At 42.7% G+C, this 19,621-nt stretch overlaps 1 pseudogene; it reads right to left on the minus strand.

Moving 5' to 3' along the window:
• Positions 1-1,538: 1,538 nt before the first annotated feature.
• LOC129085398 (keratin, type I cytoskeletal 18-like) lies at positions 1,539-15,593 on the minus strand (annotated as a pseudogene).
• Positions 15,594-19,621: the final 4,028 nt, after the last annotated feature.

Raw genomic sequence — 19,621 nt, forward strand, 5'->3', positions numbered from 1 at the left:
GAGTTATAGGAGTTCTATAGTGAATAGTCCCTGTTGATAGACTGGGCAAGTGGGTGGATGGTGAGGCCTTTCCCTGAGGTGGGAGATACTGGAGAAGGTAGGGAGTTCATGGATTCAATTTCGGCCCTATGGATTTTGGGAAGCCTGTGAGACCAGCTATTGGATAAGTGAGAGTAGAGCTCATGAAAGAGATTTGGGCTGAAGAAGTCTCCAAGAGCATCATCAAAGTCTTCTTAGTATTTACAACCATAAAAATGGCAGAGATCCTCCAAGGTGGTGTGTAGAATAAAGATAGAGGAGGAGACAGAGAAGAAAATACAGATGGGAAGAGTGGCTTTTCAGGTGACTGCAAAGTTCTGTCAGCAGCCTACTTTCAGATTGATGAGAATTCACAATTTTTTTCCTGGCCTTTTGATCCAGAGCTCCCGTAACCTCAAGAGGAGTCTGGTTAGAAAAGACTTTGGGAAAAACTGGTTTGAACAAAAGAAAGAGGTTAGAGGTTAGTTTCAAAGGTACTAACTCAGGCATGTTAACCAGGGATCTGACACTTGAAACTACTGCTTCATCAAGATCCCGGTATTAAATGAGAAGATCAGTAAATATTGCCAAAACTCAGTTTTCCTAACTACTAATAAGTTTGGGCCAATCTTTAATTACTATTCAGCGCAGTATGTTAGGTGGTTTGAAAAGGAAGAGATTGCTCTGAGTTGTCAGGATCAGATAATGATTTGTAAAGATGAAGATTGGCTGAGCCTTTAGAACAGGCTGAGGTGTAACCAGCAGCAGAGGAAGGGAAAGCAATTTCATTTTGCAGGAGAAATAGGTCAGCAAAAAGGTAAAGAAAGGAATCTCTATCTGTTCAAGGGACTGCGAGAAGACAATTTGGAAGAAAACAGATTTTATAGAACATAGTTTGGACAAATATGGTAGCTGCAGAATACAAATGTCACGTTGAAAGACTCATGAGGAGGAGGAATTTGACTTCTTTAGATGACTCCAAAGGATGGCAGTAAAACTGTGGGACAAAGTTACACTCATCAGGTTTTAGCTCTACCAGAGGTACCCAGCGATGGAATGTTTTGTGTTGGGAAGTAGTGAGTTCCCTGTTATTGCAAGTGTTTGAGGTGGAAAGGTAATGCTGGAGAAGGCAATGGGACCAGATTCATTTTTTCCGAACTGCTCTTCAAAGCCCATTTATGGGTCATGAAATCAATTTAGTGTATTGTATTAATTTTCCTTGGGCTGCTGTATAACAAAGCACCACAGACTGGGTAAGTTAAGCAACAGAAATGTATTATCTCACAGTTCTGGACGCCAAGAATCTGTAGTCACGGTGTTGGCAGGGTTTGTTCTTTCTAAGGGCTGTGAGGGAAGAAACTGTTCCAGGCCTCTCTCCTTGATTTGTAGATGGCTGTCTTCTTCTTATGTCTCTTCACATTGTCTTCTCTCTGTGCATGTTCTGCACCCATATCTCTCTTTATTAAATGTTCAAAGATCTCTGAATTTTTTATTGGCCTCCTACCCGCAAGGGGCTGCCTTTAATGCCTCAGGACTTTGGTGTTGATCTCAGACACCACTTTGCTGTCCACATTCCTGTGGGTGGTGGTCTTTTGGATGGATTGTAGGGAGTGGCTGTTGTCCAGGGCATCACCAAGGTCAAAATCCTCCAGTAGGTGGTGATCTCAGCCTCCACCTTTATCTTGATGACCTCATACTCCTGGGCTTGGTGCTCCACCCCTTCCCGAGTCTGGGTCAGCTCTGACTCCAGGTGCAGCACGATCTTGTTGAGCTGCTCCATCTGCATGGCATAGCGCGTCCACCTCCCTCAGTCTGTTCTCTAAGCTGGCCTTCAGATTTCTAATTTAGCCCAGGTCAATCTCCAAGGACAGGACTGCAGTCTTAGTTCCATGAGTCATCTCAGCAGCCCCGATCTCAGCAGTCTGTGAGGTAACCACTCTGGTGCTCTCCTCAATCTGCTGGGACCAGTACTGGTCTAGCTCCTCTCAGTTCTTCTGAGATGGCTCATCATACTGGGCCTGGATGTCTGCCATGATCTTGCTGAGGTCCTGAGATCTGGGGGCATTGAACTCCATCGTCAACCCAGAGTTAGCAGTGTGGTTTTGTAGACCATTTTCTTTCCCCTTCATGGTTCTTCATGAAGCAGCTCCTCCTGGAGAGCCTTGATCTCTCTACCCAGCTGCAGCTGAATGATAATTGGTGTTATCAATGGCCTTTTGGAGCCCATTGATGTCACTCTTCAAAGACTGGTGCATGGCCAGCTTCATCTCATATTTGACTATGAAGTCATCAACAGCAAGACAGGCATTGCCAATCTGTAGAATGATGCAAGCATTGTCCACAGAACTTGCAAAGCCCTGAGCCCTCAGGTTCTTGATAGTCTTGAAATAATTCCTCTAGTCTATGACCTGGGAGCCCGTCTTCTCCAGGTGTTCACAAATATTGCTCTCAAGTCTCTAATTATCAGCTTCCGGACTTCTCACCCTCTCCAGGTAGGAGGCCAGGTGGTCGTTCAGGAATTGCACAGTCTCCTCATTCTGGATGCCCCCTATACCATCTATACCTCAGACAATCCCCACAGCCAGGCCCCAGAACCCCAGCCACCCACATGCTGATGGAATGGGACACAGAGTTCCGGGAGCCTAAGTCCCCAGCACCTTCACAGACGTTGGCCACGCTGTTGGCCGGCGAGGGGCCAGCAGTTTGTGAAGAAGCTAGAGCAGGTGCTGAAGTTCATGTTGTTCAGGGAGAAAGGTGAGAAGCTGAAACTCAGATTCAAGCAGCCCACATTTTCTCTTTTTATATAGACATCAGTCATGTTGGGTAGGGCCCATTCTAATGACCTCACTTTAATTTGACTTCTGTAAAGACATCATCTCCAACTAAGGTCACTCTTGAGGTACTTGGGATTAGGACTTCAATATATGAATTTTGGGGGAGACACAATTCAACTATAACATCTGTCTTCATCATAATTTTAAAAATAAAGTAGGATAGAAGAGAGTAGAAAACAGAGGACATCATCTCTATGGGTATACATGTGTGTGTCCCGGGTTGCAATGAAAAATGTTAACAGTTAAAATTTCTAAAGCTGAGAATTTGGACTTTGGACTGAGAAAAAGTTCAAAGGAGAATTTCAGAGCAATTTTTCCCCCTCCTACTTAAAAATGGGAAAAATGATCCCAGCTGGTGTGGCTCAGTTGGTTGGACATCATCCCACAAACTGAAAGGCCACTGGTTCAATCCCTGGATAGGGCGCAGGTCTGGGTTGCGAATCCATTCCCTGGTCTGGATGTGTATGGAAGGCAGCCAACCAGTGTATCTCTCTCACAACGATGTTTCTTTCCCTCTCTTTCTCCTTCCTTTTTTCTTTCCCTAAAAATCAAAAACAAAAAAATGGGAAAGATGAATCTGAGTGACCCTGTTTTGTTTGTTGCTACTCAAGGACCATCAGCTCTGCGTGCACAGGGTAGGCCCCAGAGTTGCCTTGGTAGTTCATGTCTGCAGATCTGTCTTGACAGTGTCTGTGCCTTCCTGGTCCATGCTAGTCTGTATAGTGGTCCCCACTTATCCCCAATTTTTTCTGCATTTTTCAGTTACCTGCACTCAACTGAGGTCCAAAAATATTGAATGGAAAATTCAGAAATAAACAGTAAGTTTTAAATTGTGTGCTATTCTGAGTAGTGTGATGAAACCTCACAACATCACACTGTCTCCCCAAGATGTGAATCATCCATTTTTCCAGTGTATCCCACTATATAGGCTCCCCATCACGTTGCTTAATAGCCACTTCCATTTTCAGATCAACTTCCATAGTTATTGCAGTGCTTGTTTTCAAGTAACCCTTGTTTTACTTAATAATGGTCTCAAAGTGTAAAAGTAGTGATGCTGGCAATTCAGATAAGCCAAAGAGAATCTGCAAAGTGCTTCCTTTAAGTGAAAATGTAGGTACAGTACAAGATATTTGGAGAGAGAAAAACCACATTCACATAACTTTTATTACAGTAATTGCTCTACTTTTTAATTAGCTATTGCTGTTAATTTCTTACTGTGCCTAATTCATAAATTAAACTTTAGTATAGGAATGTATATGGGAAAAAACATAGTGTATATAGAGTTTGGTACTATGCATGGTTTCAGGCATCCACTGAGGGTCTTGAAACAAATCCCCAGTGGCTAATGGTGGACTACTGTATGTGTATATTGCCTGCTTTTCTTCTCCTGTGTGTTGTGCACACTTGCCTTTATTAAATTTTATTCTATTGGTGCAGGAGTCTCTTTGTGCTTTTTCCCCCCACAATGCTTTTACCCTCACTTAAAATTCCATTTGTAAAACTAATTTATTCTAAGCCTAACATTAAACTGAGTTACATGATACGAACTATATCTTATCTTTGTTAAGGGAAAATATTAGTTATATGCTGTGTGGAAGCATACCATATTTCAAGTAATTGTGGCATTTAGTCAAGGCTAAAACTATAAATCACATCACCCTCTCCTTAGAGACTATAACAAGGGCTCCAGGTAAAATTTCCAGTGATAGTTCTCTACTTATTGATGGAAGAAGTAGGACTGGTCTTGGCTCTGCGTATTTTATGCCTGAATAATACTTCACTTTATTCAGAATTTAATCACATTTGTGACTTGGCATCTGTAGTCATCTCGGTTACTGTATTTTTCATGCATTTGAATCAATTGACAGGAAAATATGTCTTTTCATATAATTGCTCTTTCTCCTAAACTGTAGAAAGGAATACCTATTGGTGGGTGCTGCTTTCCTAGTCAGGTCTCGAAAGCAAAGTTCAAGGTGAAATGATGTAAATAAACGGCTCAGAGTAGGATGCTTCAGTCACACAGAATGGATAAATCTGTTTATTTTTAGTTAAAAAAAATTCTGTGCATCCTGATCCATGCAGTAAACATAGGACCCAGGGGTGCTCTTTTGTGGTTAAACTATTTAGGGCCTAAAAGAGGTAAATTATGCAACACATCAATTAAGTATAGAGATTAAGGCAATGCAAGTCTGTTATAGAGCTGTTATTTTATGTTCCATCTTCTTTCCTGTTAATTGACTCTTGATTAAGAGTCAGAGAGGATATCAGGAACTTCTCCCTTGGCTCACCATTACAAAAAGCTCTTTAAGAGAAACCAATAGGTTTCCCCCTCTGAGTAATGTTTAAATGCACTCTGTTGTCAGCAATTCTGAATTTGGAACACAGCTTTATTTTTAAACTAGACTGATATAATAAAAGTAAGAAATAAGAACAGTATTTTAACTGGTGGAAAAGATAGTCATAGCCATAAAGTTACTAACAAAATATCTCTTATAAGAAATGATGATAAAAGTAATCACATTTATTGGGTCATCTCTAGTCTCCGTAAAGCCTGAGATATGGCCAAGCTGGCACGGAAAAGGCTGTTTTTTGTTTTTTAATTTTAGCAAGCCCATCTTCTCTACCCTAAGAAGCTAGGAATCAAGTAGTGGACCAATAAGGAAAAGAATTCAAAAGCCAGTCTCTTTGCCTTCAGAGTGTCACGGTTTATGAATCACTCAACAGCTTCCAGTGCTGGATGAGTGATGCTGGGGAAACTGCTGGAGTCCTAGCGATCCAGTCCTGAGAAGTTCAAGTAGTCAACTGAGTAGCTTCACCCTGTTACTAAGTAATCCTCTTCTTGATACAATCACAAATGTATTTATCTTGGCAACTTTCTGGAATTTTCTTCCTTCTCACATTACCAACTCTTCCCTGAATCTTCTATCAAAAGGATATTCCCAGATTACCTGACAGAAGTTTCCTTACTTCCTCTTCTCTCCTACCCTGAATACCTGTGTTTCTTTATACTTCATCTTGCCTGCTTCAGCCCTAAAGAAAGGCTTACCTTTCCCATTATTCTCATCCTCTTGGACATTTCTTATTCAGTCATCCTCTCCTTCTTTATAATGTCCAGTCTCTTCCAATGCATTTGCTTCCTTCTGGCTTAGTACAAACATGCACAAGACTATCTGGCCTAGGGGGAAAGATAAGGGCATGTACTCAGAAGTGAAAAGGCCCAGGTTAGATTAGATTCTGGCTTATCACAGTTTTCTCACTGACCAGAGGTTCACTTCTTGATGTACTCCTCTACCCATAGCTCTAGTCTATCCAACCACTGATTTGGTACTTATCAGTTAGTCTCTCTGCCTTGCACTGCTAATTATCTTTTTTACAAAGAAGAACCAAGTTATCAGTAGGATCCTTTAAGAAGGGACTTAGTAGTTTTTGTTATACCTCTCAGCACCTAACTGATTTGAGATCAAGACTATATTCTATGTCTTTAAAGTCAAGAGGGACTTGATGTCAAAGAAAAAACTAGTTTAATTGGAAATGTTAGGATAATTTAAGCAGAAGGAGATTTGTGATGGAGTGTCTAAACAGTAATGCCAGAGACTCTCATAAGAACCTCTTCCTGAAGAGTTCCAGGTTCCCTTCTTGGGCCAGGGCAGTCCTTTGTGACCCCTTTCATTACCGCAGGCCCTCGGATTTCAGTTTAATTGCCTCTCTTCCTAACCACTGAACCATCCATCCAATTGCTTAGAATCAGAACCTACCAAAAGTTAAGAAGGTCCTAAGCTACTTTTGGAGTTGGTGGTATATTAAAAGATAAATTAATTCCAAGTAGGATTATGAAAATTCTGATTTATTTGCCTTTAACTATTTATCATTTTTTAACATATGCATTGTTATTATTCTCAGGATAATTATAGTATTTATTAAAAATATTAATGTAGATCTTATAAAGGCTCTGGGGTTGTGTAATGAGCTATGGGATTAAATTGAAAGATAGTTGTCCTTTTTTCCCCATTGACCAGTGTATGTGATTATTTCTGATAGTGTGCATATTCTTTCTTGGAAGAAACTTCCAAAATATAAATTTGAGGCCCTCTGTGTATGGAAGCTGTCAGCCAAATAGCCTCCCAGCACTGCACACCATTTCTTCTAGTGCACACAGACACAGAGGCATAATGACACACATGCCAGGTGACCTGCCTTGTTGGGGATATCTCCTCAAGACCTGATCAAGAGTGGTAGGAAATGTCTTACATATCACCCTTTCTTGCTTTCCCTGAATATAAGCATATAGAACCACTAGGCTTTGAGGGAGGAAACAAAAAGCAGTATGCTTAAGTTATTAACTTTGGGAAGTTTTACAAAGGTTTTGTATTTTTAAATATATTTTACTGATTGAGCTATGACAGTTGTCCCTGTTTTTCCCTTTTTGACACCCCCCTGGCCGGTACATCCATTCCCTCTAGCAATGCCCACACACTCTGAGTTCATGTCCAGGGGTCATGTATATAAGTTCTTTGGCTACTCCTCTTCCTATACTGTTCTTAACATCCTCCTGTCCATTTTGTACCTACCAATTTGTACTTCTTAATCCCTACACCTTTTCCCCCACTCTCTTCCTTCCTCCTCCCAGTGGATAACCCTCCAAATGATCTCCTTATCTATGATTCTTTTCCTATTCTTCTTATTTGCTTAGTTTGTTTTTTAGATTCAGTTGCTGATAGTTCTGAATTTGTTGCCATTTTAATGTTAGGAGTTTTTATCTTCTTTTTCTTATATAGTTCCCTTTAACATTTCATATAATAATGACTTGGTGATGATGAACTACCTTAGTTTTACCTTGTCTGGGAAGCACTTTTTCTGCCTTCAATTCTAAATGATAGCCTTGCTGAATAATCTAATCTAGGTTGTAGGTCCTTGCTTTTCATCACTTTAAATATTTCTTGCCAGTCCCTCGTAGCTTGCAAAATTTCTTTTGAGATATCAACTGACAGTCTATGAGAGTTCCTTTGTAGGCAACTATCTGCTTTTCTCTTGCTGCTTTTAAGGTTGTCTCTTTCTCTTTAACCTTTGACATTTCAATTGTGTTGCATTTTGGTGTAGCCCTCTTTGCATCTATCTTGTTTGGGACTTTGTACTTCCTGGACTTGTATGTCTATTTCCTTCACCAAATTAGGGAAGTTTCCTTTCAGTATTTTTTTCAAATAAGTTTTCTATTTCTTACTCTTTCTCTTCTCCTTCTGGCATCCCTATAATTTGGATGTTGGCATGTTTGGAGATGTCCTAGAGGCTTCTTAGATCATCCTTGTTTTTTTTTTTTTTTTTAATTCTTTTTTCTTCTTGCTGTTCTGATGGAATGTTTTTATCTTCCTTATATTCCACATCATTGATTTGATTCTGAGCTTAATCCTTTCCACTGTTGTTTCCTTGTAGATTTTTCTTTATTTCACTTAATGTAACTTTCATTTCTGCCTGGGTCTTTTTTATGTGGTTACAGTACCAAGTGAGCTCTTTGAGCACCCTGATAACCAATGTTTTGAACTCTCCATCTGATAGGTTGCTTATCTCCATTTCATTTAGTTCTCCTTCTGGAGTTTTGTTCTGTTCTTTCATTTGGGCCATATTTTTTTGTTTCCTCAATTTGGCAGCCTCCCTGTGTTTGTTTCTGTGTGTTGGGTAGAGCTGTTTTGACTCCCTGTCTTAGTAGTGTGGCCTATTATAAAAAAGTGCACCTGTAAATTGTGTGGGGTAGAGCCTTATGTAATCACCAGGGTGGGGCAACCCCTTTTACCACTTTGTGGCTCTCTGTCGGGGAGGGCTTGAGGAGGAGACAATGTGGCTGCCTAGCCTCTGGAGATTTTCTGGGAAGGGAGCTGTCTCCTGGCATTTGCCCCATTGCCACTCACTTCACTTTCTCCCCATATGCCACTAGTGCCCTTCCAGTTGTGTGCTGGTGCCGAATCCCAGAGGGGTGGGTCTGTGTAAGTCCTGAAACCTTTGTGGGTCCTTTAAGAAGAGTCTCCTGAGAATCCTGTAGTTTCCTCTGCCATCCCAACCCCCAGTGGTTTTTACAGGCAGAAGTTATGGGGACATCTTCCTGGTGCTGGAACCCTGGGCTGGGTGGTCTGGTCTAGGGCTAGGATCCCTTGCTCCTGAGGTATTCCTCCCAATGTTTATACATTATACCTGACTGTGGGACTGCCCACTCCATCCCTCTGTGCCACTTTACATCTCCATGACTCTCCATGCCTCTCTACCTCCCCATGCCTCTCTTTGCATCTCTGCGTCTCCTTCCCTTCTACCCATCTGGATGAATGCAGCTTCTTTAAATCCTTGGATGTTGGACTTCCATACAGCTTGACTTTCTGACGAATCTGGGTGATATTTGTTTGGTAGTCTAGTTGTAATTTTTGCTGTATTTGTGTGAGGAAATAATGTGTGTTTACCTACACCTCCATCTATACCAGAAGTCCAGGTTTTGTATTCTTAGTTCCTGTGTATATGCCTTTTATTCCCTGGGTTGCTGTGGCACCTGGAAGCTCTGTTATTATGTTCTTCACTCTATTATTCTGAAGTCTAAGCTTATCAAAGCCACTCCTTTATTCTTTCTCCATCTTTTGTTATATACACTTGCTCTAACATGGTCCTTTTTCCTGGCCCTTCAACAGTCCTATAGCTCACTCCCATCATTAAAGTTTGCTCTTAGGTAAGGATCTGATAAACTCATTGCACCTGGACTTATATGATTGCTAAGGCATACTTCTCAGAGTTCCCAAGAACTTGCAGTTTTAACGAAAGGAAAAATGTACTTTTAAACAGGAATAATTGATAAAACAGTACAGTGCTATGTAGAATGTAAACTATTCATTTTGACTATTTAGGGATTTATGTGTCTGATCTGATATATTCAGCTATAAAGCATTTTTAGTTTTGATCTAGAGACTTAGACAGAACTGGTTAGTTGGCAACTAGAGTTTTGTTTCTTGTACCATGCCCTTAATATATAGAAATAATGAGTTTTGGTTGGTGTGGCTCAGTGGGTTGAGTGCTGGCCTGCAAACAGAAAGGTCACGTGTTCAATTCCCAGTTAGGGCACATGCCTGGGTTGCAGGCCAGGTCCCCAGTCGGGGGCATGTGAGAGGCAGCCAATTGATGTATCTCTTGCACATTGACGTTTCTCTCGCTCTTTCTCCTTCCCTTTCCCTCTCTCTAAATATAAATTAAATAAAATCTTTTAAAAAAGAAATAATGAAATGGGAGAAATGTGTTTACTTGCTTGCAGAGCAGCTTATGAGATGTATTTATCTAGAAAAGAATGAACATGGTATTGAAGCATTCTGGTACAATACCTAATCCTTCAGGGAAAAAGGGTACAGTGCCTAACATTCCTGCTCAGAATTTTAATCACAAACTTTATTATAGTTTAGTGTATCATTGGCTTGCATTTTTGTAATTTTACAAGAAAATTTCCGTTTCCACATATCCATTAAATATGATTCATTTTCTTGGCTCAAGATAATGCCTTATAGCTATATCACCACCAAACCAGTGTCTGCAATGGACATATATAAGACTAAGTGTGATTAAGCTATTAAGAATTTTTAATTACCTTTTACTGTTCTTTAGATATAGCGTGTTTTTGAGGAAGCAGAGTGGAATTGGAGTATCTTGATATTAAAGAGCTTTATAGAGCAAGCATATGGACTTGGATTATTCATCATAATTGGCAGATTCTGCTGTAGAGAGTCTTGCAGCATCTCAATTTTTTTGCTCTAGTGAATGTCATAATGAACACATTTACCGTGTGAGTTATGGAGAAGGGTGAAAAAATTCTAAATCTTTATAGCGTTTTTATGTTCTGTCTTCTTTTTTGGTAATCGAATCTTGATTAAGAGGTAGAATTAACACCCAGTAGGACATCAAAATTTTTTGGCTGGAATCCTCTGCATATCTTTTCTTGATCTCTAGGACAGACAAGAAATGATTTATGGACTTTATGATTCTGGAGTAATAAAAAGTATCTGAAATGCATATTGTTTTCTACAAGACAATTACATTGTGCTTACATATAAAACGTAAGGTAAACTTGGAAGGAAAAATAAGTAAATCAGTGTCATTTTTTTTCATATTGCCTTATTATGCTTTAATGCAATCATCCTTTTATTACCATGATTTTGCCTCTTGGTATCTTATTCCTTTAGTGCCTGGCAGTTTGTCACTTCCTTGCCAGCAAATTTCCTTGGGTGAAAATCACAGCAACTCCTCCTATCCAATAGAGCATTGTGCTCTCAATGCTTTTTCACACTATTGTAAAAATAGTTTTATTGAGATATTTTTCATATGCCCTAAAATGCACCCATTTAAAATGTAAAGTTTAGCCCTGGCTGCTGTGACTCAGTGGCTTGAGTGCCCGCGGGCAAACCAAAAGGTTGCCTGGTCGGGAACATGCAGAGGCTATGGGCCAGGTCCCCAGTTGGGGGCATGCGAGAGACAACCAATCAATGTTTCTCTCCCTTTGTTACTCCCTCCCTTCCCCTCTCTCTAAAAGTAAATGACTAAAATCTTTTTAAAAATAAGGAAAATGTAAAGTTTACTATATCTACAGAGCTGTGCATCCATATCATAATGAGCTAATTTTAGAATATTTTAAATATCCCCCCCAAAACCTCTGGTACTAATTACACCATTCCCTGTTCCTGCTCCCCTCATCCCCATCCCATCCCCAAGGATTCACTAATCTATTTTCTGTTCTATGAATTTACCTATTCTGCACATTTCACATAATAAAAATCATACAATATGTGGTCTTTTGTGTCTGGCTTCTTAGTGTAATGTTTTCAAGGTTCATACATAGTGTAGCATGAATCAGTACTTCATTTTTTTATTGCCAAATAATATTCTATTATAAGGATATACTACATTTTATTGATCCACTCAGTTGATGAACACTTGGGTCACTTCCATTTTGGGACTCATTTGAATAATGCTGCTGTGAACACTAGTGTAAAAGTTTTAAATAGACATATGTTTTAATCTAGTTTTTTAAGGATGAGGAAAATTAGAATACTAGAACCTGGGCCTCTTAATTTCTAACAAAGCACTCTTTCTACAGAAATACAGAAATTTTAGAAATACAAGTTGTTTGTAAAACTCCAGTATCACACATTGCTTTTGTTTCTGGACTCGGTTTGCCTCCAAAATGTAGGAACATAATTTGATTTTCCCCCCTCAAAATAGTTTTAATATTTTGTATCTGCTAATATATCTCTTCCTAATTTAAATTGCAGACAGGCAGTGATTCCATCCTTCTAGTAAGTCTTTGTGATATGTTGCCTGTAATATAACCCTTTTAAATAATAAATAATTGTAAAGGAATTCTGTTGAGAGTTCTTCTGGAATGAACCACCCCTTGTTATGGGTCTTGCGATGTTAAGGAAATGGATGCTGTAAAAAATGACTTGGTGATAATAAATCAGCATAATGCAAACTATGTCAAATTAAAATTGAGTACCTAAATGAGTTGTGATCACCAGTGTGTTGCATTGCTCACAGCCAGCAGGTAGCAACCTCCCAGAAAGCCAGTCCTTTGTAAACCAACTCACAGCAGCTGGTTAATATTATCATATGTGCCGTTCTTCAGAGTCTGCTAGGATTCCTCACTGGTTTCCTAATTTTAGCCCCACAGACCAGTTCATAACTGCCTTTAGGTTGCCCTTTTGCATAGAATTGGCAATTGGTCAATTATTAGACCCATAGAATGTGAGCATTGAAAAGCTGCATAGGCATGATGTGAATCAACTCTCTTCTTCACACATCGATATTTTGAAGATGAGAAAAATTATGCCTACCAGGTTAAATAACCAGATGACCTAACCCCATACTATTCTAACTCCTAAATCCTAATCCAGGCTAATTCCAACCAAGAGAGGCCTAATACTATCTTCAGAAATTACATTTTTAGTTGAAAAATTTAAAAAGGGATTCAGTAAGCTTAAAGATTCTTTTCAATGTTTTTCTTATTTAAGACAATGTGAACTGCATTTTTTTCTGTAATGGAATATGCAAAGAGTCACTTCATGTTTACTTATCAATTTATAATATTCAGACTCCTTTCATATCATTTATTTCTTTTTTTCAGTCATCTGAAGGGCAGTTTCATACAGTGGTCAAAAGCAAGATCTCTGGAGCGAGACTACCTGAGGTTTAAATCCTAGCTTGTCCAGTACCTGTAAGATCTTGAGCAAGTTCTTTTAATTTCATCATCTTTATAAGGGCGACAATTATACTACCTAATTCAGAATTATTGTTGAATTAATACTGGATAGTACTCAGAACAGTAAACACTCAGTGTTAGCTATTATTATTATTATGTCGTTAAATTCTGAGAACTAGTGGTGAAGTATAAGAAGACATGAAGGGGTTAACTGTAAGTGGCAGAATCAGAGCAGGAACCTCGGCACGGGAGCGTAGTGCTTTCCTGCAACGTTGCCTCATTGGAATAAGTTGGACACAGGTGTTCTGACACTTGTACACGGCCCCTTTTGCTTCACCGGAAGCTACGTCTGGGAGATTTCAATGCCAGATCTGTACTTGCTTTGATAAGTGAATAAAGCAGTTTATAAAAATGGGCTGAAAAATGCGCTTAAAGCTACACTATCATACACTCGATATAAAATCAATGGTTAAAACAAAGCATAAAGACTGGAGAAATGATAGCAAACAAATATTCCAAAATATTGGAAGCTTTTGCTACTGACGTTAAGAATATGGTGACTGTATTTTTATAATTCTCTGTACTTTGTCCAATATTTGTTTTGATAATCAGGGAACAAAAGCAGAAAACCAAAATAATTTCAACAAGAATTGAAATTTGCCTTATCACAATTGAGCCAAATGATATCACAATTGAGCCAAAAGAGGAATAGGTGAGGAAGAAAGATTTAAAATCTAAATGTTCATTTTAGAGGATTTTTGTTATCTGAATTAAAGCTAGAACTGTCAGGACCCACAATTCACTTTTTGAATCTGGCATTTCAGATTAAAATTAAATAAATGTTAATCAAAGAGCAGGGCAGTTACACAAAGGCCGACCACCTCATTAAGAGAATAAATACAGAATGCACTTTTGACTCAACAGGGTTGTCTTCCTTACACCAGGTGAACCTCCACGAAGCTTTATCCACAAGAGGGCGGTAACTGCTCAGGCTTTCTTTAAAATGGTGCGCAAAGGAACGCGGCACCTTAAGCGAAGCCCGAGGCAACGAAAATAACTTTTCTCGCCGAAGAATCAGAAGGCGCACACGTGCGGCGGCCCAAAGAACCGGCACTGACACGCTCACGCACGCACCAGGGGGAAGCAACAACGTCTAGCAGGGCATAAAGAGGAACTAGTTTACAGATTTGTTAAAAATTACCTAAATTATATTCAATGGACCTTATTTATATGTCCAGGTATAAGTTCTCCATGGGCATTCACATCAGATACTGTTTATTCTGGTGGATCAAACTGGATTAGCGTTTTGTTTTGCAAGGAAATTGTAGCAACTCACAGACACTCTTTCAAGCACCGGATTCGAAGCCGGATCCCGTTTTCCAGAATATACTTTAAAGCAAGTCGGTTTCCCGGAAGCGAATGGGTCTCTGCAGAAACTGCTTAGGCAGGGGCGAGGGGGCCCTTTGCTGAAGTTGTGTGTTTTGCTGAAATCCAAAACCAGTTTTCTCTCTAGTGGGTTATTGGTGCTTTCTTGTATTTGCTCTCATTCCTGAATCCGGGTTTTGATATTGCAGGCATTTCTGGACGTTAGTGTTTTCCATCCTCTTGGACCTTGCAGACCCCTCGCTTCCGAGGGCGCGCATTCCCCCGAGAAGCTCGGCAGGAATTCTGCGACCGTGCGGCAGGCCCGGCCTCCGCTCTGAAGATCGCTGGAGGGTGTTCCCTGCTTTAGGTTGGAGATGTTTCCCGTAGTAGAACCGCCGAAGCTGTGGCTTCCCTTAAAGGTTTTCTGTTGGCCTTTATTGGGAGAGCGCCGACCACAGGACCCTCCAGTCACTTCGCCAGGAAGCGTTTCTTGTCCCCTTCCTACCCCAACCCTCCCCAAATTGTCTCACTAATTTCTGATTAGCAGAAGCAGCAGTGAGGGGTCCAATTCCCACCTTCCAGCGTTTACTGGAGGCAAAGAGACAGACAGACACGCTCTCTTCCTTCCCTGGCTCTCCTCCGAGACTGGGCTGTTTCAAGCTTCTGGACATTTTCTTTTCTTCTCTGAGTTTCCACTTAGCCGCCCGCGGGACCCCTCTTTTATAACATTAACGTAAACCTAGCCGCCCTCTGGGTTCCGCCACATGGGCCCTAGTAATCAGCCGAATTGGAATTATTTAAAGAGGTCATCTAGACAATTCAAGCAAACACGTTTTAGAGAGGTTTTTGGCCTGAAATACACAACGTAATTCTCTTTACCTCTTACTCTTTTTTTTTTTTTTTTTTTTTTTTGCGAGCCTGAGCACGGAGCTGGCTTCCTGTGGCTACACTTGAGTATCCTGACAGTTGACGTTAATATATTTGCGGAAAAAAAAAAATAGTATCATTCATCCCAGACCTCTGAACTAAAGTATATTTAGCTGAAATTTCATTTGCATTCCTTCTGTGAGTTACCCCGAATTCAGTGGCTGTCCCTTCAATTTAAAATAAGTACGTAAACGTGTCGGGCTGTGCTGAGTCAAGGGTGCGACTGGGGGCAGGATGGCCATACGGATGGCGCAGGTTAAAGCGGTAACTTGCAAACAGGTGAAGTTGTTCGTAGTCTCAAAGAAAATTGAGGGGCGCGTCGCCTTTCCCAAATGTAAAAAATCTTAGATTTTTTAGTCTTTTTTTTTTTTTGTAATCGCTTTATTTTCAGCTAAAATGCAAATCATTCGCTTTTAAACACAGCCCCGACCCCCAAATATATGTCCTGTGCAGAGGTAGGACCCGGACGTTGCGACCACGTGTTGTTACACTTTCCACTCTTGACAGGTGGCTTAGAAATGTCCAACTTTATTAGGCCATGGACAGAAAAGCCTGAGAGCTAAAGGTTTCTGGAGGAAGAATAAGTCCTGATTCTAAGCTGTTTGTAAGGCGACCAGAAACCCGCCTTACGCTTCAGCACACAGGTCTGTTCGTCCAGGGCTCGGTTCTCGAGGGCGATTTTAGCCTCTCAGGGACAGGACCATCTCACCCGGGGAGTGCCAGGGGCAGCCCACCCCCATTCCTCGGAGGATGCCCCCTCGCTCTCCCAGCTCCCGGCTGGAGACAGACTGCGCAGATCGATGACCTGCAACATCAGGCAGGAGGCACTGGCCTTCCTTCAGCGCCGTTCAGTGTGCGTCAGGAGCACATGCGGACCCACTCGGGATTCAGGCACCTGGGGTTCACTTCCGGGGACTGAGGTACACAGACCCCAGTATTTTTTTATTGTTACAATTGAGAACAAGGCTTGCTATTTTAATTTCGCAATGTGAACAAAAGCCAACGACGGAGACTTCTTACACCCAGTTTTGCAAGTATTTATCAGTCAGTCTCTGTCTCTTGACCCCGCCCCACCTCATATCAGATACTAAATTTTCAATAAGAAAATGTTCGATTCTTTCCTGGGTCACAATATTTACGTGAAATAAGGGGGGGTCGTTTTTCGAAACTGGAGTTTTGGGGATCACTAGCTTCCTTCGCTTTCCATTCCTACCTAGAACTTGAGAATGCGGTGCCCGGGGGTTGTGAGGAAGTCGCCTGTGGCCCCGGCGCGGGGTCCAGGCGAGAGGGCTGTGTGCCACCACAGTGTTGGAGTCTCCCGAGGCGAGGCGAGAAAAGGTTTCGTTTGCAACGAAGTGAGAGGCAGAGGGGTCCCAGCGCAGAGGCCAGGGCCAGTCTACCACGCACCACCCTTCTGCTGAAGCCTCCCAGCCAAAGGGTCAGGGCGCTGGGTTTCAGACCGACAGCCTAGCAAAGCATCCTTGTGGGAAAACGCAGACGGTCTCTACATGAACACTCTTCTTGCCCGATTCAGCATAATTCCCGCACACGGTGGACTTCACCTTCTCCCAGGTCAGATGTAAGGTCTTATTGAAGTCATGGATTTAGCCCAGTCTGGAAGTTAATGAAGAAAAGTGGAGAGGGAAAAGGGGGACCAAGTAAGAGTAACATTTCTTTGCCCTCAGAAGTGAATAATGAAAGTGGCAAAAGATGCACAAAGAACACAAAAATCAAAAAAACAAAAACCAGCCCTCCCAGCTTTTCCTGCTTGGACTCATGTGAGTGCTTTGGCACTGACAGACAAACTCCATCTATGGATGGTGCCGCTTGTTTTATTCTGTTGCCATTTTTTTCTATTTTGTTTTGTTTTTGTGAATTAAGCTTGGACTTAATGATCTCATCCAAATTGCTGTAGAGACTACCCCCCAGGGGTGTGTCACTTAATATCCTGAAATGCAAAAATTGTGCAAGGGTCTTTTTCCTTACGAAGCTCAACACTGTAGAAACTTAAAGGCCCCCCAGGGATAGAAGAGATTGGGAGGGAATACGGAAACCACCCTCCAACTCCTAACCCTAGGCATCCCATCACCACAGCCCAGAAGCCAGGACATCTTCATCTTCCAAAACAACCGTGAGGTTGAGGGCATGGACTAGAATTTCAGAGATGGGTACCAGATACTTCAGTATCTAAAACCTGCTCCTCTATTTTGGTGATTCTACCGCTGTGTAAACTCAAATCAAATAAGAATAATCAAAGGGGAGAAAAGTTAGGGTTTGTTTGTTTGTTTTTTTTTCAAAGCGTACAGCTCTCATGTCTAAACATCACACGAGAGATAAATATTTCCATTAAGCTGATTCCGTTCCCAGCGAATTACGTAAAACTATAAATGATAACGATCGAGGGGGGGGGGCACAGAAATGAAAAGTAAAAGAGAAAGCGGGAGGTGGCAAAGATGGAAGAGGACGCTCCTTCGGCCTACAAGGGGATTAAAGACATCTACAGGCTTAAGGAACAACAAATTAATTTGCACAATTCCGGGAGAGCCCAGATGGCCTTTAATTAATCCCTTCAAAAGAAGGAGCGAGGCCAGGGCTGCGCCGGCTGCCTGCTCCATTAGCTCCGTTTTACAAGGGACCAGACTCTGCTCGAGGTGAGGCGCAGCGAGCTCGTGGGGGAAGGGGGTAGAGTGATGCAAGCCGGGGAGGGGGGAGGCGCGGGAAGAATATGAACTATTTTCCATAAAAGGGCTGGGTTTTCATTATTCCTCTCTTTAAAAAGTAATACTGTCTTCGTCTCTGTTTCTCCCTCCCCTTTCTCATTTTATTTAACACAATTAATCGAGGAGTCCACTGGCACCGCCGCGGAACCGCACCACTCTCCAGGCTCCGCCCCTTGGCCCCACCCACAGGAGGGTTGGAAGTGGGAGGGGGCGGAGAACAGGAGGGCGCGGCCTCACGGCTCTCCCGTTTCAGCCAATCAGAAGGAGCGGCGCTCCCCAGTGGACGCGCCCCAGAGGTAACGCAAAGCCCGAGGCTGAGCGCTATTGGAGACGGTGGTTACGCCTCCGGCCTTCACCCGGCTCCTCGGCCCCGCCCCTTCTGGGTGCCTCGGAGTGTCGTCCCCCAAAGTTCTTATTTTGGACCCCCACTCCCTCCGCCCTTTCGTCCCCCCTCTAAAGAGGGGAAGGGAGTGATGCAAATGTTTTATTACCTTTGAGAGCTTCATCTGAACTGTCAGGCCCGGAGGGAGGAGAGGAGAGAGAGAAAGAAAGAGTGGAGAACGGCGGAGAGGGTCAGCTTGGCCAGAGGACAGGACTTAGAAGAGCGAAGCCTGTTGTAAAGCCACGAAGATAATGCGAGTGAGGAGAGGCAAAGGCGGCGAGTGAGAGGAAGAGAGACGCTGGGGGGTGGGGCGGGGGTCGCCAGGCCCATTTGCAGAAGTGGGCTGACGAGCGGAGTCATAACCAAAGTCGCCAGACTTTTCACACTTAGTCTTTGTTTTTCTGTATCTTTAAAAAAATCTCCCCCTTTTTCTTTTTAATACTGCAACTCTAGTGTCCCGTCGCCCAAGGAAAAAGGCGGGTCGGCGCGCGGAATCCGGGAGCCGTGGAGATTGGTGGCATTGCCCTTTCTGCCTGGCGGAGGCAGCCCACCCAGAGGCGAGATCCTCCCGCAGGCTGGATGCGCTCCCTCCCCGCGCGCTGTGAGCGCCGAGTGCGAATCAGCCTCGCGACCGAATGAGCAGGGCTTCCGAGTAAGATTAGAGGAGCTCTTCGGGCGGAACCCGGCGTCCTTTGAACCTCTCTAAAGAAAGCCAGCCAGCCCCCATCCTCCAACATCAAAGTGGAGATTTGGTGACTCTTAACTTTGTTACAAACTCTCTGGGGCCGGCCTAGGGTTTGTTTTGCTTATTTCCCGGCGGGAGAAGATGAGAAGTAGCGCACTTTGAGCGGCGGGGAAAAGTGAGGAAGAGAGAAGAGACCGAGATTGAATCCAGGAGTCTGGGAGCGAAAGGACAGCCAAACCGATCCGGACGCCCGCTGATCTCGGAGAGCCACCGCCTCGCGAGTGGCGTGTTTGTACATTTCTGTTGCGCAGCTCCGAGAGCAACTCTCGGCGGCAGCGTTCTCGGCCCGGTTGGCAGGTCGCCTCCCGGTGCGTGGAGCGACTCCTTGCTCGCGCCCTCCGCGCATCTCGCTCCCCTGAGCCCCGCCGGGGGCACCAGCCGGCGCCCTTGCTTTGTGGCTGCGGGCTGCGGCCTGGCCGTGGG

This window comes from Pteronotus mesoamericanus, unplaced genomic scaffold (genome assembly GCF_021234165.1).
Source record: "Pteronotus mesoamericanus isolate MK-2021 breed Mesoamerican mustached bat unplaced genomic scaffold, CSHL_Meso_final scaffold_232, whole genome shotgun sequence".
NCBI classification, from domain to species: Eukaryota; Metazoa; Chordata; class Mammalia; order Chiroptera; family Mormoopidae; genus Pteronotus; species Pteronotus mesoamericanus.